This window comes from Triturus cristatus, chromosome 8 (assembly GCF_964204655.1).
Source record: "Triturus cristatus chromosome 8, aTriCri1.1, whole genome shotgun sequence".
Lineage (NCBI taxonomy): Eukaryota > Metazoa > Chordata > Amphibia > Caudata > Salamandridae > Triturus > Triturus cristatus.
Genome location: NC_140591.1, coordinates 177,779,403 through 177,803,245, shown reverse-complemented (window position 1 = coordinate 177,803,245; position 23,843 = coordinate 177,779,403). Strand labels below are relative to the sequence as shown.

Sequence of the window (23,843 nt, the reverse complement as noted above, 5' to 3'; positions counted from 1 at the left end):
CTGCTAAGTTTCAGACTTAGCCATGTAATCCAATGGGAGGTGGATTACATGGCTAAGTCCACCATGGGCTATCAACAAGGATATCCCTATCCTTGTAGTTTTATCGCTGCATTACCAGCGATAACCTCCCAAAATGCCGCTATCGCTGGATTTTTTATCGCCTAGGCGGTTAGCGTTGTTAATAACGCGATAACCAGGCGATATTATCCAGCGATAGCAGGCGTTAAAAAAATTAATGCTAAGCGCCCTTAGCGTTAATTTTCCCTGTTCCCTGTTATTATGCCCCATAGTGCGGAAGGGTGGCCAATGCCACTGAGGAAAGAAAGCTCCACAGCAGGGCGTGCGTCAGACCAGCTTTCCCAGGGTTCATGCATGGGTCTGACAGACACACAGCCACTGGTGGCCGCGCGGTTTACTCCAACCATCACCTGAGGTCTGATTCTTACAAAACCTGCCCACGTGAGTTTCCAAACTAGAGAGGGTTTGAAATCCACAAAACCTTTCCAAGTTTCCCTCATAAAGCTGGTAAAATACTGAGGTATGTAGATTCCTTTTTCGACCACGAAAATATTTACAAGTGTATTTGACATGAGATGAATGAGCTGGTCAAGTGTAATCGCACGTGCTAACTTCTTTTTTATCCTTAGAGAAAATATTTTCTCCTTGAAGAAACCATCGCCCTGCTCTTTTTGCGGCGGTTCATTTTTCCTTCCCACTCTGCAAAGGAAGGGCCCCCCACTCTTGACAACGGTGTTCCCAGCGTAGCAAGGGGTTGATAAAGGGTTTGCGGATACCCATACACTGCGTGGGCGTGTGGGTGTTCACAAACTGCCGGGGGCGGTCCTCCAGGAACGCCCACTCCCATATACATGGCGTGATTTATTCACACCGACCCCTCCATGTGAGTAAATGCTTTGCGAGCGGGAAAAGGATTCCTGTGGAAATGCAAGTGTTGTTTGAGCACACGGAAATAGCTCTGTAAAGGAGGCCCGTGGCCTTCAAGGGATCTGTGGACTTTCGCAGGCGTCACAGCTGTGGAAAAAGGGGTACACGTTCCTTGTTTATAAAAAAAAAAAAAAGGCCCGCACAATGCCTCCGAGGACTTGTGATTTACTGTGTTTTACACAAACTTTGGAATTCTTAAAGCGCTCGACAAAACTCACTAGAAATCCGCGCAATCAGAGATTCCAGGCATGGACGTGTTTCACTCAGTCAGGCACGTGCACAATATCCTCACGTGTGGCGTGAGCAGGCTCAGCGCGGAGGGTACACGCGCTCCTTCTTTTTCCTGCACAAGAAAACATTTTTTTCCTCTCAGATATATCCCTTTCCTTGAACAAACTGGAAAACGGAGAGGTGAGGGGTGGGTCAGTGTTCCCAGCAACTCCCAAGTTACACTTGTTTTACGTGCATGATTGTAGGTACATCAGGGGTGGAGGGGGAGGGGATTTTAAGACGGGGCTAATGTAGCCGCATCGTTATGAATTTGTAGGGGTTCCCAACATTTGCAGCAGCCATACTCCCCTGGACCACACCATGGCAATATCCCGCTGCCAACCCGGGGGAGTCCCTCACGAACTCCGAAAACCAGGCCAGCTCCTAGCTTTGATGCAACAGTAACTCCCATCTGCACCTCAAAAAACACAGGCTGTCATTTGAGGGGATTAGCACACCCTGCGTGCCGACGCTGTCCTTAGGGAGATAGACTATTGTAAACTCAGGGTCACTAATGTGCTCACATGTTCCTTCAACTCCTCGACATGAATGTTCATTGACTAAATATCCTCGGTGCCTGGACATGATTTCCCATTTGGCTCTTCCCAGGGTGACCAACTGGCATGGGTAAAACTTCAGGGCGCTGAGAAAGGGTCAAAATTCAAGACAGAGATTCGGGACAAAAGATACATTTTAGAGACACAGCAGAGGAAGTTGCGCCATAGTAAATAAGTAAGTAAATAGACAACCAACATGAGTACAAGTCAAAATATGTTGATATTGGGTTGAGACAATCGAGCACTTCACGTTTTTTCGGTCTGTGTGCAGCTTTGAGCCACTGTGCAGATCTTTTTGTGGTATTTCATATGATCATAATCTATTTAGGTGGTGACTGCACTGGGTTGTCCAGTCTGATATTTAGCTTACAGTTCCGTTTGTTTACAGTTCATGGTCCTGAGCAGGCATGTTTGCTGAGAGAAGTGGGCGGGAAGATCTGCTCGGATGGACTTTGTTGCTGGGATCTCATATTTGAGTGCCATTGTGGGATGTAAAGTAGCACGCATAGAATGTAGCAAATTAGGACCCGCAGTGCTGGACTAGAGTGCAGTCCTTCGAGTGGCCAGCTTTATGTGTCAGAATGCTTCAGGGATTCCATGTCTGTTCAACTGGTGATGACTGGTTTTGGGGCCGGTACAGTACTGAGTGATGGATACGACCCATAGCGGGCAGGTCTTGTGTCAGGGTAAAAGCATTAGGCAGGAAAAGGGAGTTATTAACCAGCTTGAATTAGCTATATTTGGCTGCACAATGCTGAGTGTTATGGTATTATTCTGGGCCAGAATGGTTAGATAGGACTTGACATTACCTTATAATGCCCCGGCTAGCCATATATCAGCCCTCCTTATTTTACCTGTATATTGGAAATAGTATACCGATTGGACTGTTTAATTTCTGTGAGCTGTACAGTGCAGATTCTTGTTGACGCACAGAAGGGTGCTACAGACTGGAAACTGTATACGTTGTTGGGGCATTATTGTAGGTCAGAAGGAGGCGCTGTCTTTTTACATACAGAACACTTCCCATTGACATGGCAGCAAAATGCCATCACGCAGTTTTACCGATAAAACTATATAGAGCACAAATATTAATGTGCGGAAATGTGGTTTCATCAAATATGTATCATTTAAACATCACCAAGTAAAGTAACTTAACTGTTTTGATTCCATTAAAACCCTGTTTCCAGAATACCTCTGAATTACAAACAAGTGGTCCATTTGTGGTTTCCCAGCTGCTGACATGTTTTGAAACATTTGCACAGCTCATTTACAGGTATTTTAAAGTGGTTGTGTCTTACAAAAAAACTGACAGCATACAGCCTTTGTTTTCACACGCCCTTTACTACCACAACAAGACTGTCAGCTAGTCAACTTTACTATTTTGGCTTTGACTGAAAAGTTATAGAATTTTGTAAAAAACAATCCACATGTTAAAGAAATAAGCAGAAATGTGTCAGACGATACAGCCTGACATTTGCCCTCAATTCTTGAACACATAGCACTTGTGACAAGCTACAAAAAAATTTAAAGACATCTTTATTGGCCATTCACCTTCTCAACTCAAACCCATGATAAGGGATGTATGTGTGATAATTTGCTAAATAATTTTCTAGACTTTGCACACTTGGTCCTAGGATGGTTGTGCAAGGGTGTGAAGTTCGTACATTTAGGGTGTTCTTGTGGGTGGTGCTGTACGGGAGATAGATGATATTCTGCTGCTCATTATCTTATTTATTCTGTTAAAGAGGAACCTTTTGCCATTATCAGTACCCAATTTTTTGATGTAGTATGGGTGACGGCGAAAGGTACCATTACCAAGGTTGATACACATGTCCTACAGTGCGACTCAGTGAATTAAGTACTGTGGCCGAGGTGGACTTACCGGATGAAAGCATCTGACCAAGTTTCTATACCTCTGTAAACAAATTAAATTATCTTGGCTTGCCCGGAGTGGGCCTATAGGTGAATCAGAACTTCGGTAACCTGCGTTAAGGGAATTACCCACTACGGGCTAGAAAGTGAGGGGTAAATTTCTGATGTGCCTCATGTGTCCAATTTAAACATTAAGATGCTTTATTTGCAAATTATATAAAGTTCCTCCTATTATACAATCATATGTGAATAGGAAGGTAGTGTGGTTTGAACCTGGGGAGACTAGCACTTTCCAAGCTATACTAAAGTACAGTTTAAAAGATACTATGTGCTGGGCTAGCTCAAAACATATTGTAGCATAACCCGACCAAGGCTTGGTACACACAGAACATCAAGCAGCAGCCTACCCATGAAAGTGGTCGGAGTAACAGCAGTGTTAACATGTGATAGCAGACACATCACACTGTGACTAAGACACCGAAGCCAAGCCACACCAGAAAGAAACGCTAGGTAGCAGGCCTGGACAGACAGAGAATCATCATTCAGCAGCTTGAACACACAGTGTACCATTTCACAGCAGCCTCAACACACAGTGAACCATGAAACAGCATGCTTGACACAGCAAACCTCTGGAGATCGCCCTGGGCACTCCACCATCCATATGAGAGCTGACTGGCAATGCTATGGAGCAAATGATCACCAGGAATCACCAGGTAAAATGAAACTGGTGGCATGGAGAGCCATGAAAAAGCAACATGAACACACAGTCGAGATATTGAGGGAGAGCTCATTATCCTGCCGTTCAGGAAAGGTAGATTCATATCCTGCTTCATGTTGAACCTTGTAAACATTTTTTACTTTTGCATCCATTGCGGAGTACACCTAACATTGCATAAACTCGACTCTACATAAACTGTTGAGGCAGTGGTTGGGCATTTCTTAGAGAAAACGGTTTGCAGAGTTTTCTGCAGCCTCACAAACAAAAGCACTCTGACCCCTGGTTCCTCACCAAGCTAGCAGTCATATTTAAAAAAAAAAACTGCAGACTGGAACAGCAAAATAAACCTCAAGTCACACATCTATTAAGGCTGACAAATCTAACTTACCTCGACCAAAGCACTGGCCTTCAGTTTAATATTCTCAGTCGTTTGTTTGATATGGGGACATGAACATACTATTGCAGGGCATGTAAAGATTAAACAAACTTGTGAGGAGATCGAGGCATAGTTTGAAGGGGAGGAGGGCCCTGGGAGTGGGAACCTGGAGTGAAAGAGAGAGGTGATTATCCACATATTACCCAGACACGATGGCTTGTATAAGTGTGTGAGACAATGTATAGGAAATGTTCCCTCAAACCAGGGCTACTGAAATTATTCAATTGTCTGGCCTCTAAGATTTTTGCAAAATTATAGATTTGCTGCATTTGCCACATAATCCTTCATCACCTGATAGTCTGCAGATTTTAGCTCAAATGGTTCAAAAGTTACTAAAAACGCAACAACACATGTTTCTGCGAAGTGGAAGGCCCTTCGCAAAGGGTGACTGGTCCCCTTTCTGTTGCTTTTTGCTATATTTGGGTGTAATACTGTTGCTAATGAGGTGCAACCTACGTCCAGACAGGGTTAACAAGTTTGAAAACGGCAAAATAATTAAGTAATACCATTACAAAATGAGCTGCATTACGCCACATAATTTGCCTTTTCTTGCTGCATAATTTACTCACCCCTGCCTCATAATTTGGCCCTGACTGGGCACATAATTGTAGTGGCCCTGCTTAAGACAATGAGGACCACAATGTGTAGGAGTCACACGTCATCCATACTGGTAGGAATTATATGCTAAGACTGCATGGTCTGGAAAAGTACAAACTCAGGATTTAAAACATAACATAGTGGTTAGGGTTTTGTTTACTAATGAGTCATTCTTATTACCCAAAGAAAACATATTTATCAACTGTAAAATAATGAAAGATTTGAGAAAAACAATAAGGCTGTAAACCTGTGCCTTGCAGATTCCATGCTGGTATTCGATTTTGGTTCATCGCTCACTGTGGTACAATAGGATTGTTTTTTTTTAATGAAATTAACAAAAGGGTTCCGGTGTCAAAAACAGTAACCCACTGAGCAGTTTTCATAAAAATCTTTTATCTGCATGTTACACTTTGTGCTTCGCTGGAGGCACACTGTCCTGCTGCGCTACTTTATAATGAGTCAAAACTCAGCCAAGACAACAGTCAGGTCTTTCAAACAAATACATTAATCATCAGAGTTAAACTGAGGTTTTTAGCCTATAAATTGCTGTCTCACAAGGGATCGGATGTCGGTGCATTTAGATTTTGAAAGAAGTGCCAAAATGCAACCCCCCACCTCCCCAGACCGTGGACCCTGGTGAGGTGACACCAGCTGCTTAATAAAAGCCGAATGCCATGCTGGGGCAGGGGGAGGCCCAGCAAATGCTGTAACTGCACAGAGTGGGCCGTTATCATTCTGTATGTGATAATCATAGGCAATCAGAATGATAATGGGCCGATAGCAGTCTGGGCCGGGTCGGGTAGGGGCTGCAGCAGCCCGTATAGTGAGATTTACAAAACTCCGAGGCTTCTTGCAGGGGCAGCGCAGCTCACTGCAATGTCAGAATTACAGACAAAAGGTATCCGTGAAGAGGTCATCATGGACAAGAGGCCCAAATAAAGGACGGTCCGTGAAATTTACGATGGTTGGTCATCCTCCTCTTCCCAGTTAAAAACACACTTCAATACTTGTTTCTTTTTTCCAGTGAGCTGTAATAGCATACCTACTTTTACAAAAAAAGAACTAGAAACCCAGATTTGAGTACATTTTGAGATTTAGGGCAGACTTTTTCCAACACTGTTAAGCATTCTATTTTGTCCATTCCCTTGCTCAATCAAAAGTGAATTTGTTCTGGGTTGTTGTTTTTCATACGGGTCATAAAAATCATACAAGCTCACCTTTTACAGGAATGTAAAATCTGTCGCTGAATCAAGTTGTAAACTGAATGTTATGGCACCTAACTTTTAATAATAGTGATTTTGTGTGACAGTGTCCTCCCGTGCAATGGACTAATGACTATTTTCAATTTCTTTTCAACTCTGGGCACCTGAAGAAGAGCAACTTCGTCAAAACTCTTTGATAAACTCTAATGAGTGCTGGGCATATCCAAATGCACATGATTAGTGTATTTGCAGAAATCAGCATGCATTGATGCATTAACAAAATTACATGGGATTACCAGCAAATTCTTTAGTTATTGCAAACTGACAAGAATTGTTGAGTAAAGATGAACAATTTTCAGTTGTAAAGGTACCCTGCTTTTCAAGGTACTAATATCAGTCAGTCAAATAGCTTTATTTCGATAACAAGTATAATAAAGGCATCATCATTCATACAGTTCAACAATAAAAATACAAGTTATCATAAAAGCATTATTAATAACAAAGTATATAAAATCCATCAGGGCATAATATATTAGCAATTATTCGTTTCGTTATTGTGCCTAGACAATAACGAGCTAATCCCAAATTCAGGATGGAAAATAAATTCATACTTCCAATAAATAGTAAAATTCAATCGATATGTATAAAAAAATTGATTAGATAAAGTGACAGTGCTTTTCGTCTCATTCGACCTATTTGAAGACAATTGTAAAATATAATAAAAAGTTCAAAATGTGATATCAGACCTCCCTGCATAAGAATCTGGACCTGACAAGCCAAGCACAGCTAAGATACTTTGCCACACCACGAGCAAAAAGGGTTCTTGGGTCTGATTTTAGAATTCGTAAAGCAGCACAATGATCAGAAGTGCCCAGCTGTCTGCAGATGGGTTTTAGCCATCTGGATCTAGCTGAGTTATATGCTGGGCATGCAAACATGAGATGAGCCACACTCTCTTTCGATGCCTCACAACAGGGACAACCCGCAATTGTCTGATAAGGGGGGCTCCACTTTGCAGTTAATTCGCGAACCAAAAGGGAGCCAACCCTAAACTGTATGTAAAGGGCCCTATCTCTTGGTCTCTGAATAAAATCTAAGTATTGTTCCAGAAATATGTGCTGCTTGTGTTGATAAAAATCTTCTGTCAGCCTTCCTGCTATGGGATTACTGGATTCCTGTCTATCAACCCAGGCCCAATATAATCTTTTGAGGTCAACCTTACTGGGTGGGTTTTGGCCATCCAAGGATTCCTTAAGGCCTAGGGCAAATAATAATTTCTTAACATTGTTTATCCAGCTGACCCTGTGGTTACCGTCTAGGTTAATTACCTCTGTGAATGCAACAGCATATTTAGTAAGTTCAGCGGTCCGCAGAAGATGTCCCCAAATGAGCAAGGGTCGTAATCTGGAGATGTCTCTTTCGATCTACAGATCTCTTCTACATTATCGAAACCCCACAGTTTTTCACCGTATAGGGCCAAGCTAACTGCCTTCGCAGCATAAATCGTGAGCGCCGGCGCAACAGGTCTGCTCTGAGAGGTGCGATGTTCTCTACCTATTGCTTCGGCCACACGTTTATGGTTCAGAAGCATCTTGTTGATGTGGGATCTCCAATGCATTCCTTTGGAGAGTCGAATACCAAGGTAATCAAACGTGCTGACTCTCTCCAGGCATGTTCCTCCCAGGGTAAAGTTATGCCTAAAAGGTTTGCAGGGGTTAAGTGTCATCATTTTGGTCTTGGTGGTATTAATGATCAGCCCCCTGGAGTTACAGAAGAGCTGAAACCTATCCAGGAATTTTTGTAACCCTTCCAGGGTCTTAGAAATCAACAGTGTATCGTCTGCAAACAGGAGAGTAGGTACCCTATCTCCTGCCAGGGCCAGGGCATCAGCTGGAATTTCCTGTAGGAAGCTAACCACCCTATTTACATATAAAGAGTACAGGGTGGGTGCCATAACACAGCCCTGGCGTACTCCCCTGTTCACAGGAATCCCACTTTCTTATTTTGTAAAATAGACTAGTTGTACCACAGCATGAATTTAAGGTCTGATATGCTATTCACGTGAACAACACAAAGATGCACAATCTGTACACCAACTGGCTTGCGAGCAGAAATGCACTTTGGAATGTGATATATGTACTAATCTGCTGCATCATAAATTGCACCTTCTAAAGGGGTTGCAAAATGACCTGCATAATGAATATTAATTAGGCAGGTTCCAATTTGTGACCTCCTTCTGATAGTCTGTAAATGCAGGCACGAGTAGGCCTGCAGGGGTCCACAGACATCCGTCCCTACATGCTCATTTCCAAACAGGAAACATCAAAGGGACCAGCACTGATGAAGACACTATCATTTGCAATACAGTGACCAGAGAAATACTTCCACTTGGAGCTTCCAAGAGTCCCTGCTAGTCATGAACTGTGGGAGATATTTTCAATTCTGGTCTTGGTGTGGGGTGATAGAGAGTGGTTTAGGGAGGCTATGATAATGTTATGTAATGTTATTGAAACCTATAAAGAACACTAAACCCTAGGGTAGCAAAATGTTAGCGGAGAGCACCCAAAAACAGCCAGAAAATAGAGAACCCCATAACTAAGGTAGATGGAGACAGAAAATCCAAGTGTTGAGCAGTTTTTTTAAATGCAGTAAATGAATTGGCTTCCGAGATGTAGATAGGTAGGATGTTCCACAGTTTGGCAGCAGCCACCGAGATGGAACGACCTCCCATTCTGGCCTTGCGAACTCTAGGAACTAACACCTGCTTGCGAGAGGAAGATCTGAGGTACCTGCTTGGGGAATACCCCTGAAAAAAGGAATTAAGCTGGAGAGAGCCTTTCTGATGCAGAGCTAAGAAAATCATACAGAGAGACTAAAAGATAATCCTATTTTTTTTACTGGAAACCAATGGAGGGACCAAATCCCTTCTCCTACCGAAAGAATAATGGGTTTAATCCTTGTTCATTCAACAGAAAGTCAGATTTCTATTGAAGGTGGGTTTTCATTTACAATTTGAATAGATTTCCCACTTTTTGGGAATTCACAAAATTGTCTTTACGTGATAGATTTCCATAAGTACTTTTCTTCCTCTACAGGCGTTATTCCATATTGTCCACAGAATGTGCCATGAAAATCTTATTTTCTTTTTTTGCTCAGGAAGGAAGCGGGCAGTGATTAGGTAATGTGTACGCCAATTACTCCAAAACATTTCTGACTAGATCTATGTGTGTCCAAAGGGTAGAAAAATCAATTATAATGTATGTGACTGTTCGCAAAGGTATGAATATCTTTCAAAAAGACCACTAAGTAATATCAGAACTAAAAATGAAATTCTCTTCATTTGACTACACTGACGCAGGGACTGATCAAAGCTTATAAAGGTCAGTCAATTAAAAAAACATAAGGGTCGGGTTCACTTCAGGTACTCAACTTATTGCATCATGAGGAGTACAAGATTTTATTGTGTAGTTAATTAAAACCATAAAAATGTAAAACATTTAAAAGTCCTTGCGATGCCCTCTAATGTGACTATCACATAGTACCTTCGAGTAAAACTCACAGTCTGCACTCAACTTTGTTAAACTTTCTAACAATTTAACTGTTTGGAATCTATTATGGAAAAAACTAAATAAAAAACATATAGAAAACTGTAAATCCTGATAGGGCTATCTAACACAAATATGCTTGTAATATATAAAAATAAAATCCACTACAATTGTGTTGGATACATAGCAGTTGTTAAAACTCAATTACAAAAAAGTCAGAGAATAGAGGGCCAGATGTATGATCCTGAATTCCATGCGCAAACGGGTCTGCGACCCATTTGCACATGCAAAATGGCCCAGGGACATGTACAATTCCTAAATAGCGAGTCACAATTGTTTTGCGACTCGTTATTTAGGAATTGCAAGTCTCCTAATTGCCTCCGCAAATCAATGTATGAATGTTTTGTGACCACATTTGCAGTCGCAAAACACTCGCAAATTACCACCCTCTGTAATGCAGTCGCACTTTGGAAGGGGTCTCCAGGGGACCCCTTCCACTTTGTGACTGTCTCTAAAAATATTCTTTAAGGGCAGCGATTGGTCCCAGTGACCACTACCTGCCCTTAAAAAATTAAACAAAAACATTTCTTTTTTTTTTTAAATGCATCCCATTTTCCTTTAAGGAAAACGGGTTGCATGTTTGAAAAAAAAACTGCTTTATTTAAAAGCAGTCCCAGACAGGCCACCATACCTGGGAGGGCCCGTCATTCCCAATGGGCTTGTAACTTGCGAGAGGCTCATTAATATTAATGAGCCTCGCAATTTGCGACCCCATTGTGAATCCAAACAGTGTTACACACACTGTTGTACATGGCAAATTGCACCTTGCAAATGAGTCGCAATTTGCGAGGTGCAATTTTGCTGGTCGTACATCTGGCTCAAAGTGCCTAAAGTCCATGGTACGGAAAGTAAAAGTTATCAAACGGCAGCCATCTCCAGACTTAGTTGTGTTCTGTTTTAAAGGAGGTCCTGCCCTGCTTTGAAGAATTTGCCAATTCTTGACATTTCAACGGGAACCATGGTGCTAAAAATCCAATTCATTGCATTGTTACATGTTCTTATGCCATGGATAAAAAAAGTGGCTTTAATAGTGTTCGCCGAAAGTGTAGCAACGACTGACAGCAGCAAAGCAGGTGTGTAAGAGTTTCAAATTTATAGCCGCATACTCTGCACTTAACAATATTAGAGAGCAGTGGCCAGTTTGGGGTAAAGTCTTCAATTTGTAATGCCAACACCCTTACGGCCAGAAATTTTGTTAGATTGGCTTTCCCAATTGTACAATTAAGATAAGATTGTGCCTGGAGGCCAACATGGCAGTCGTTGTTATAGGAGGCTGCCAGGGCCCTTAGTGGCGGCGTGGACTTGATATTTTGCATGTCCGCCGTCTTCAAGAGGAATTTTATCTTTTTTTCAATATGCTTTTTACTGCATTGTGTGCAAGTGATAAGGTATTTAGAACAATCAGATCAATTTGGAGAGAGACAGCTGCTGCCGTTAAATAGGTGGAGCAAGGGATATTTTTAATTTTAAATACATTTTGCAAAATAAATTTCAAGGTGCAGGGCATGGCCGTGATGCATCTATATTAGTATTTTACGGAGGACCCCATGCTAGACCATTCAAAGCCCTCCAGGCCAAATGTGAGTCTCGCCAGTGTAATAAGGCAGCTTAAACACTCTTTTGTAGGCTTTTAGATGTAGTTTTTACATATTTTCAATAAGTTGGCCCGGAAAGGCCTCACTGCCGTAGGTGATTGCAGATGGTAATATGGCCATGAGCACTTTTCTAATTGGGGCTGAGGTAGGGCTTTCAAAGGCTGTGTGCAGTTGGCAGAGTCTGTTGGTAATTAATGCAGCCTTATCCTTTAAGTGGCACTGGTGTGTGTTAGGTGAGCAATTTGCCAAAAACCGTGTGCCCAGATATAATGGCTGGTATAAGTCTTGAGCTCCAACATTCCAATGTTTGTCTTTATGTTTCTACCTTTTTAATTTAGCACATTCTACCCTCAGTGGATGGAATGTTCTTATAGCTTTATAGACCTTCTGCCTCTTGGATATATTGGTTGTTAAATGCCCTCTCCCTCAGTACAGGCCCTTGCCTGCGGTTTGGTTCTATGACTTGTCCTCAGGGCCTTTAACAACCAGGATAGCCATCGGCAGCGGGCTATAAGGCTATAATATAAAACACCGAAATAATATTACAAATGTCATAAATTTCATGCCTTAAATACCAATGATAACAACGATTTTTAAAATCATTTTACAAAAATGTGCAATTGCAATAACAACATCCATATAAGAGATTTGTTGTATCAAACAAATTGCACTGTATCTAATTTCTCAGTTATACTTTTTATATGTGGGTATTTCTGTTGATCTACAGAGAACAATCTACTTTAAGTTGTATCACATCACATTTTACACATAATTTATATACACAAAATCTATGTATATCTGTATCACAGACATTAGCCATTGCAACCTCCCGACCGGATGTACTCCTATTTTTGGGCGACCAATTTGCAATCTCATATATTGCTCTGGCAACGTTTCCTAATCGGAGAACATTTCCATGCCCCTGGTATGGGTAAAAAGGCTTTTCCCGTTAGATAGATTAAATGACTCTGTCTACTCAGTTTGTGGACCTAAGTTTCAATTGTTGCTGATACTCTTATACTCTAGTGCTGAGTGCTGTTGATCTTTGACCATATGATGTATCAATGATAACGTTTTCAGACATATGGCCTTAGCCTTTAATGAGTGTGTATGTTCCAAGTAACAGCTGTGCATCACCCATTGTCTCTCCTACTTTGCACTTCATCCTCTGTTTAGGTATCTCCTGACCTCTAGCCTCATATACACCCTCGCTGTATTCTTCATAGACTCTACTGACAGCCCACAAATATAATGACGCATCAAATGAATGTAAAGTTAGTCCTCTTCTCTGACATTTATTATTCTCTGTCATCTATACCAATGAACAACACACACACGTATATATGTATATATACATATATATACAATATATAAAATATTGGGCGGCTGCCCAGCCACCGAACGCGCACCACCCCATGAACTAAGGGGGCCACGCGGCACGGGATATACGGAGCTCCTTTGTGGAACTCAACAAGGGGATTAGAGCGGACACTGCCTGCTGCGGTCCATCTGGTGGCTTGAAGTCGTGACAGAAATTAGTGCCACCATTAAAGGAAGAAACTGGCCGGGACTACACCTCCCAGAATGCTGAGAATGGTGATGGACCAGCCCATTTGGGGTTGTTATTAGCAGCATATGGGACTGAGGCCGCAGGCACGCATTCACTTCCAGCGTAAAGCCTCTGAAGAAGAAGGTAACAACCTTCGAAACGCGTCAGGCACAACTCGCGGAAAATGGCTGTCTCAACGGAACAGCAGACAGGAGTCTGCTCATATCCATGAATAAAGGTTTGCCACCTTGTGTTGAGTTTGAGTGCTGTTCAATTGTGGGCAAGTTGGAGCTGTAATATTGGGAGGCTGCCCAGCCACCGAATGTGCACCACCCCGTGAACTAAGGGGGCCACGCGGCACGAGATATACGGAGCTGCTTTGTAGAACTCAACAAGGGGATTTAGAGGGGACACTGCCTGCTGTGGCCCATCTGGTGGCTTGAAGTCGTGACAGAAATTAGTGCCACCATTAAAGGAAGATACTGGCCGGGACTACACCTCCCAGAATGATGAGAATGGTGATGGACTAGCCCATTTGGGGGTGTTATTAGCAGCATATGGGAGAAACTGAGGCTGCAGGCACGCATTCACTTCCAGCGTAAAGCCTCTGAAGAAGAAGGTAACAACCTTCGAAACGCGTCAGGCACAACTCACAGAAAATGGCTGTCTCAACGGAACGGCAGACAGGAGTCTGCTCATACCCTTGAATAAAGGTTTGCCACCTGATGTTGAGTTTGAGTGTTGTTCAATTGTGGGCAAGTTGGAACTGTAATACATATACATATATATATATATATATATATATATATATATATATATATATATATATATATATATATATATATATATATATATATATATATATATATATCAAAGAAATACCCTTTCAGGCATAGAGTGACGAATAAATTATGCAAAAAAGAAAAGCAGAGAACTCTGGGTAGTTCTCAAGTTTAGGTGGAAAGCAGCTCCTGTATGGAGCACTCTCAACACCAGCGACACTCTAGATCTGCTCACCTCAAATGTCTGTTTTTCTATCAAAGTTTTTAAGCATGGGATTAGCACAGTGCCATCCACGCCGAGATAGAAAAGGACAAAGTCTTTTGCCATATATATATAAAAACCGTGCCAGTTCCAATTGCTCGTACGAATCGGAAACCCCAAAAGTTCATTGTACAAGTGTTAAATCACTAAATCATACACATTAATTTAATTCAATTCGAGTGAATATTGAATTCATGGTTAGAATAAAATGCAAGTGCATTATGCATATATTTTCCTTTTTACATCATACCTGCTAACTTTCCAGCGTTAAATAAAAATTAAATTAATATATATATTTGTATGTATCTAAGTTTATATATATATGTGTATATATATTTACATGTATATATGTATGTCTGCATATATGTATATATGTGTGTATATATGTATATATGAATATATATGTATACATAAATATGTATGTATTTATATATATATAGCTATATAGATGTGTATAAGATATAGATACAGATATACATACATATCATCAGAATACTGTCCTGTGCAATGCATACATGATGAAGGCCCACTCGTGCCTGTATGCAATGCAGAAACACTAGTAAATTGAGACAGCGGAGTTACTTTCAACTTTGCGTGTAAGTAAGATGAAACAGACTCCTTTAAAAATGCATCCACAAGCAAGCAGCATACATAAACCTTGTTAAATCTGCTGACAGGAAACTGAGATTAGAGGAAGAGAGCAGAAGGTGGAAGCTTACAATGTTACTACTAGAGTACTGTCATCATGGTACTTAAACTATGTCACTGCATCAACCTGGTTTGCCGCTGTGCAAAAATGCCTATAACCTTCCGTGTTAGATGTGCGGAGATATTTTATGGGCCTGGAATGCCAAGAGCCTGCTCTGTTTATGGCATTGAAACAACGCCAGTCTGTCCTTTTCATGGCTCAGAAGATTTGCCTCTGTGGTCTGTTAATGTTGATAAACATTGTCAAAAGTATCTTTCCATCATGTGGTAACACCCATAAATGTTGTTGATCATGATGCTGAAACACTCACAACCACTTCTGTACAGGGGTCAGAAGCCCTATCGGTCTCCCTGTCCAGAATGCTGAAACACCATCATGCTATTTGTGTTAGCATTCAGAACACATGTCCATAGAGCTGTAACACCATTAAGCTTCTCAGGTTCACGCAACGTCTCAGTCCATGACGCTCAAACACCACGACGCGTCTCTGTCCCTGGTGCTGAAACGCCTTCGCCCTCGCTATTCAGTGTGCTGAATTACCATCCACTCGATCTGTCTTGAGAGCTGAAATACCAGAGAACTCCTCGGTCTAGCATACTGAAACACAGCCACCCTACTCTGTCCAGGGTGCTGAAACACCATCATCCTACTCTATCTACAATGGAGAAACACCATCATGCTACTCTGTCCGCAGTGCTGAAACACCATCAACCTATTCTGTCTTCATTGCATAAACACCGTCAACCTGCTCTGCCCAGAGTACTGAAACGCCATCCTCCTACTCTATCTACAGTGCAGACACACCATCAAGCTGCTCTGTCCCTTGTGCTGAAACGCCTTATCACTCAGTGTTCAGTGTGCTGAATTACCATCGACCTGTTCTGTCTTGAGAGCTGAAAAACCTGCAAATTGCTCTGTGTAGCATACTGAAACACAGCCACCCTACTCTATCCAGAGTGCTGAAACACCATCAACCTGCTCTATCTACACTGCAGATACACCATCATGCTACTCTATCCAGAGTGCTGAAACACCATCAACCTGCTCTATCTACACTGCAGATACACCATCATGCTACTCTATCCAGAGTGCTGAAACACCATCAACGTATTCTGTCTTCATTGGAGAAACACCATCAACCTGCTCTGCCCAGAGTGCTGAAACGCCATCCTTCTACTCTATCTACAGTGCAGAAACACCATCAAGCTGCTCTGCCAGGCGTGATGAAACGCCATCCTTCTACTCTATCTACAGTGTAGAAACACCATCAAGCTGCTCTGCCAGGCGTGATGAAACACTTTATCCCTCACTGTTCAGTGTTCTAAATTACCATCAACCTGTTCTACATTGAGAGCTGAAATACCAGCACATTGCTCCGTTTAGCATTCTGAAACACAGCCAGCCTACTCTATTCAGAGTGCTGAAACACCAACAACCTGCTCTATCTAGACTGCAGATACACCACCATGCTACTCTATCCAGAGTGCTGAAACACCATCAACGTATTCTGCGTCATTGGAGAAACAGCATTCAACTTAACCTGCCCAGAGTGCTGAAACACCTTCAACCTGCTCTATCTACAGTGCAGAAACACCGTCATGCAACTCTTGACAGAGTGCTGAAACACCATCAACCTGCTCTATGTACAGTGCAGAAACACCGTCATGCAACTCTTGACAGAGTGCTGAAACACCATCAACCTGCTCTATCTACAGTGCAGAAACACCGTCATGCAACTCTTTACAGAGTGCTGAAACACCATCAACCTGCTCTATGTACAGTGCAGAAACACCATCATGCTACTCTGTCCAGAGTGCTGAAACACCATCAACCTTTTCTGTTTTCATTGGAGAAACCCCATCAACCTGCTCTGCCCAGGGTACTGAAAAAACGTGAAAGTTCTCAGTCTAGGATATCCAAACACACCATTAGCTTAGGCTACAGCGCTGAAGCACCATGAACTCGCTCAGTCAATTGTGCTAAAAACATCATTCACCTGCATTCCTTTCTAGCGTGTTGAAACTCCACCAGCCTGCTCAGTCCAGCGTGCTGAAACACCACCGATTTTCATCATCTAGACTGATAAAACGCCACCAAACCTGTGCTGTCTAGAGTGCTGAAACGCCGCCAACCTGCTCAGTCCAGGGTGCAGAAAAAAACATTAACCTACTCTGCTTAGGGTACTGAAATACTACCAACCTGCTCTGTTTGGATCGGTGGTATACCTTAAACCGACTCTGTCCAGGCACTGAAACACGACCTGCTTGCTGTGTTTAGTCTCCTGAAACAATGTCCGGATGCCCTCTCCAACTTTGTTGCTGATGCTGAAACACCATCAAGGTGCTCTCCCCAAGGTGCGGAAACACAATTTTCTGTCCCTAATGTGCTGAAATCCGTCATAGTGGTTCTGTCCAGTGTGCTTTAAAAGGACACAAAACTGCTCTGTTGGTATTGCTAAAACACCATCAACTCTGCCCAGAGTGTTGAAACACCAAACTGTTGACGAGAAAGTGCAATGTTTTGTCAAATTCCGCTCTACCCATTGCGCAGAAACACTGCCGAGCTGCTCTGGCCAGGGTGCTGAAACACAGCCAAAGTGCTCTGGCCAGGATGCTGGAACACAGCGAATTGCTCTGGTCAGGGTGCAAAAACACTGGAGAGCTGCTCTGCCCGGGGTGCTGAAACACAGCTAAAGTGCTTTGGCCAGGATGCTGAAACACAGCCAATGTGCTATGGCGAGGGTGCTGAAACACTGCCAAAGTGCTCTAGCCAGGATGCTGAAACACAGCCAAAGTGCTCTACCCAGGGTGCAGAAACACTGCTGAGCTGCTCCTGCTAGGCTGCAGAGACGCTCTAGCCAGGGTGCTGAAACACTGCTGAGCTGCTCTGGCCAGGGTGCTGAAACACAGTTAAACTGCTCTGCCTGTGCTTCTGAAACATCAAACTGTTAAGTCGCGGCGCAATATTTTTTTTTAATTGTGCTCTCTCCAGGGTCCTGAAAAACCTACTGCGCTGCTCTTTCCTAGGCGCGGAAACACCGCCAGACTTCTCTGTCCAGGGTGCTGAAACACGATGCTGAAACAGCGTCAGACATCCCTGTCCAGGGTGCTGGAACAACTCTGGACTTCTCCGTCCAGGGTGCTGAAACGCCGCCAGACTTCCCTGTCCAGGGTTCTGAAACACTATCTAGCTGATTTCGGAAGGTCTCGTTGCTCACTGTGCTGATGGTGCAGTAATTAAATCTAAAGCAAGTCTCGCAATAAAATGATACTGGTTTGTACATGAAGACCCCTTGCTTCAACCTCTCGGCTCTCTTCAAAACGTTGCACATCCAGAAGCCGACACAGAAGAAGAGCTGTTTTGAGCACACAAACAGTTGATCCGCGTAGCACACTCACCTGGGTGTTTATACTCCTGCGGGCAGGCCTGGGGGGACTGCACGCCGCGCTGTCTACAGCGACAGGGGCCGCGCCGCACAGGTCACCGCCGGCAGCGCTGTCCTCGCCTGCTACGGGAAAGTTTTGCTCCGCATTTCCTCTGAAATTGAAACTGATTCTCCATGGGTCGCCATGGTGATGCGGAGCTCTCTTCTGTTCAGGCAAGACGGGCATCGCTTCATTAGCACAGCCTGGGTGGCACAGTTAACCCTTATCGAACCACAACCCTTGCACAACAGCACATTCCCCTGCCCTGCCCCCACCACCCCTTTCTGTATGCGATCACAGCGATGAGTTTAACGTTCGCTTGGGTGTTTGACAGCCCGTCGCAGATTTTGAACTGGAAGAGATGAGTTCTAATCTTGGCTTCCCCACTTGAACAAATTGTGTGACACTGGGCAGAACTATGGGTCTCTGCTTTGTCTCTCTTCCCTCGCGTGTCAACATTGAGCCTGCTTGAACAAGTAAACGTCAGCTCCATAAAATAATTGCGCATACGGATGTGTATCTCGCCTTTTTCAAGCCGTTCACAGGCGTTGATTATACTGAAAAAACAACATAGCGCTATCAACATTATTTTTTATGTTTTAGCTTTTAATGTTACATGCAGGTTGCCCGGCCTCGGCATCTCGCGTGAGCGCCGCTCCCCGCCAGCCACAATGTTATGCAATATTATCAGTGCGCCCAACAATCACAACGTATTGGCTGCCAATAGCAACGGCCCACGTCCGCGTCTGACAGCATACCCTGGCCGCTGCGAGCAGCGCTTCAAAGAAGCCGTGCTCTAGCGAGGCGCTAGCAAGCACCCCGGAGAAATCCGTGGGCGCTTTAATACCCGCGGGCTAAAACTGACACGCTAGATATACATCTATAAAGGTTTGAGAGCAGCTGCAACGCCATAATACAGGCCAATAAAACCCTGCTGTTTGATACTGTATTTTATTTTATTAACGTGGCAACTATTGGGCGAGCGCAGGCGCGACCATGAAATGAGCTTTTATCTGGAAATCGGCATGTGGTGGTGGGGGGGAGGGGGGAAGGGTGGGAGGGGGGGGGGGCGGAGTAGACACTGCTATTTAGTATTTGACACAGGATCAGTATGTGTAATATTGCCCGTGCCAATGTTTTCCAACAGTACAATTGATCAGAGATGTTCAGACTCAGGCCATCTGATAAAGACGACCCCCTCCCCCCCGGATCTTCCTTCCAACATAATTCACTTTATATTGCATAATGTTTGTAGCCGCTACAACTGCCGCACGGTCTCACTTTCTCCCTCACAGGCGCTGTTTCCACACACTCTTAAGTTCCTGTGTACCATCTGATGTAAACTCTGTACAACATTTCTTTTCAGGGAGCTTGGCAAATACATGCATGCAAATACACATACTTTTACAGCCCACAGCGAGAAGCATATGGTAGAACGGAGCAGCCTCCCCGCCCCTCACCCGGCCAAATACAGCCTGACTTCCTGGTCGCGTTTAGTCAATGGCTAGCAAAGCCCACAGGCACTTATGTGTCATCGTCCAGCGCGCACGGGCCACTGAATATTTCACAAAGGAGCGTAGCTTGCTTCTCTTTCTCTCGCCCAGTGTGTTTTTTTTTCCTTACCTCTTCTACACGTTGCTTCTCTTTTACTCAATCATGGTTTCCGTCCCCAGATCCAGCAGGACTCTGATGGCCGATTGTTTGAATTAATGCATACAAAAATCACATAAGGCAAGGAGCCCAGGCTTCAGCAGGCGCGCGCGGTCTCCGTGCTTCCCAGGCTGGCTCCCTACGGCTCTTCCCCCATAATATTACCCATGCAGGAACAGGTGCAAAGGTCCAAGTCCAATCCGGATCGGCGAACCAAAAAAAAACACACGGAGTTCAAACCTACGCAGATTATGAGGCCGGGAAAAAAAGAGGCCGGCGGAATACAGAAAAAAAGCGCAAATGGAGAGAGAAAAGTGGCGGAGCGCGCCGATGAACGTCGTGAAATCGGCAGATTCAACGAATTTCTACTCATGTTCCACAGCCGGTGCCATGCGATCGACAACGCAAGAGGGATGGAGGTGCGAACAGCGCCTCCCGTTGGAGAACTAAGAGAAGGCAGCGAGGGGGGCTGTGGAGAGCGTGTGAATGTGAGGGCAGAAACAGGAACAACGTGAAAGTTAGCCAGCGCTACCCGCGTTTCCCCTTCTTTCGGTTCACTTCACTCACTGTGTTCTGGAGACTTCTTGTTGAACCCCAAACGCGTTGCAAGTGAACAGGGTTAAAATAGAGCCCCCGAGTTTGATGTAATCTGATTGGCCAGGGTTGGCATGGCTAATCTTCGATGACACTGATTGCAGAAGGTGAGTGACGTCCAGTCCAGGGCTAAATATGTGAAACTGTTCAGCGATAAGGACATGACATGGAAAGAGCAGGTGCACAAAGTCGTTTTATACATCGCACGTTTACCTCAAGTACACGTCTACCATCCTAGTAAACTTGCGAATGATAGCTCAGTGGACCAATGCACCTGCCACAGAGATCGACGTGGCCGCAACGCGTTGATCAGTATGTGGCTTCCGCCTGGCATCCTCCTAATGCCGATTACGTTACTAAATTGCCTGGTGCACCAGCAGCTGGTCGTATTTAAAGTTCTGGTGCTGGCTGCTAGTTCAAAGCAACAACTTTACCAAACAACTTTACCCAAATCGTCAAACAACGTGTGACTGTCTTTCTTATATTCGGAGATGATTTCATTTCTGCTCTACCTCTCACAAATACAATTTTCTCTACAAGTGGAAGCGTTTTGTGAAGCCCGTGTGTCCATTTTCGATGAGCACGCCCACCTGTGTTATTAACCAGTCCCCTCTATCGTGTGGTTTTCATGCGTTTTCATGTGTACTATTCAGCTCTGCTATGGACTGACCCGAAACGCGCGCCATGTGATCGTGGGCAGGTGGTCCACAGAAGGGCTGGGGCACGTTTCTGAGGAGTGTATGTGCAAGGGCAGCGCGCGGGAGCAGACGAGGGCCACTGGGACAGCGTGTCCAGAATCCTTAAGAATGTAACACGGAAGTCGTACCTTCGCCGAGGGAGAGAAAGCTGCTTTTTGAGCAGGAAATAGCGCTGTGTTGGAAGCTGTCTTACAAGTGCCGTCTTCGCGCTGGTTAATAAATGATAACCCTTATCTATTTTACTTTTTACTTACACACGTTTATAATCTGTTCTTTACGGCACTTAAAAAAATGCTACATGTAGAATGAGGATTACGCTGCACCGTCACTGCCAATTTTGACGATCGCGCCTTTCCAGTGGCAGCTGCAAAAAGATGAAACGCTGCCCCCCTTGAACTCCCCGGAGACTCAGGGTGATGAACTTTAGGAAGAAGGTGAAAGCCTCGCCCTTTACCTGCATCTTTCTGTGGCACTTGCTGGATCCAGGGCCATGACAAGGACGTTTTATTCGCATAGTCACTTCTACATCCAAGCTGTGGCTTATGTGACAATTTATGTCGCACGTATCTTTATTTGACACGAACTCAATGGTTCTTGGTCAGTTTTGAAAGACAACAGGCACGCCGATCAGAGACCAGAGACAGTGGCGGGTGAGTGGACGCCTGCATGAAGATAAGACGTTTAACGGCCAGATCTGCCGACTGTGGAACTGGGGAACCAGGCTCGAGTCTCGGCGTCGGTTCAACATCCTGTGATTCTGGGCAAATACCTTAATCTCCCCATGCCTACCAAAAAGGAATGTGCCCTCGTGTAATGTAACTGGTACTCATGTAAAGCACTCCCATACCTTTGGGTCGAGTTCTCCCTATATAAAAACTGCAACCCAAAAATTACCAATTGTGCGGGTTCGATATTTACTGGGCGTTCAGTTCATTCCCAGTTCCTGGTTGAGCGCCTCAAGACGGGGGATAGCGCTCTACTAGCATGTTATTCTTATTACCAGGTTCACAAACGGGTCTGATACAGTGAAAACTGACCAGACAAACCCCCGGGACACATTTGCGTCCCGGTTATGATACTGAGGGGCATATTTACAAGGAGATGTCAGAGCGTGGAGGGGTGTTAAATTTGGCAGCGCAGTGCTCTGACATTTCCAAAATGCATGGATGTGCCGTATTTGCAACAATCACTAGCACTGGCGCTAAAATGAGCTGCCTAGCACCAACACAGGCACCCTTGCAGCATAGTGCAAGGGTGCCTACATTGAAGGGAATAATTGTTTATGTGCAGGAAGTTGTCCCTTCCTGCACATAAAAACTCAAAAATAGCGATTTGCTACTTCTTTGTGTGCTGCATTCTGCAGGACACATAAAAGTAGCACATTTTCATTATTCAATAATTGTTTATGTGCAGGAAAGGGCACTTTCCTGCACATAAACAATCATTAATGACGTTTTGCTCTTTCCGTGTGTGCTGCAGAATGCAGAAAAAGTAGAATCAATTAAAATTTTTATTATTATGTTTTGGCACTCCGAAGAGGTCCACATAAAAACAAAATACACAAATACAAATACACATTCTCAAAGTAAAAATGACAATTACAACATTTTCCAACAAACAAGATAATCAGCGACACATACCTCCATATTTCATCAATAAATAGCTAAAAAACCTTTAAAAAAGTTAAAAATATTGAAGCAAAACATTTCATTTGGAGGAGTATATAAGGCCTGCAAAAGAGAATTAACATTGAGGATACCCAATTGCAAGCATATTGATCTTAACCACTTCGAACGAAGTGGACGCAATGCAGGACATATAAACAGTTCATGAGAACGATCCTGAGCAGACATATCACAAAAGTTACATGTGGGAGAGGACCCATGCCATTTTGCCAGAAGAGTATTTAGGGGCAGCAAGTCCTGCCTTAGGAGGAACCAAAATCTCCGAACACCATGTGGTAGATTCCAGGTGACATAGGGTTGTGCAAGCTTCATTGAGTATGTGTTTACAAGGAGATCACCTCCCCTCTTTACTAGCAAGGACTTCTTGTCCAACGTGAAGCAAAGAGCCCAAGAAGCCTGTTTCAAAAGAGACTTTAGCTGGGAAGGGGAAATAGTAAAAAGGGTACTCTCTTCCAATTCAAGAAGTGCCACAGCCTTTCTAAAGTTCTTAACAATTAGGGAGTACTCTCTTAAGCTACCCAATAATTCCCCCTTGAGAAGGGATCTCAAAGTCCCTGTTTCTCCTCTAGCCAGGCTGGCAACCCATCGTACTAGAGCAGACAGGCCCTGCACCCAACTACTGCGGAGACCGAATTCAAGTCTACAGGCGGCCACAGAACAGGCGGGTTTGAGAGAAGTTATAGACCTTAATA

General features: G+C 43.8%; 1 protein-coding gene across 2 annotated transcripts in view; it reads right to left on the bottom strand.

The window, feature by feature from the left end:
* The window catches only part of KCNJ6 (potassium inwardly rectifying channel subfamily J member 6), a 1,239,800-nt gene extending 1,219,282 nt beyond the window's left edge, over positions 1-20,518 (bottom strand). For both annotated transcript variants that reach the window (XM_085621266.1, XM_085621265.1), the window contains exon 1: positions 20,148-20,518. The gene's annotated coding sequence lies outside the window, so the exon portion shown is untranslated. The remainder of the gene's footprint in view (positions 1-20,147) is intronic.
* Positions 20,519-23,843: the final 3,325 nt, after the last annotated feature.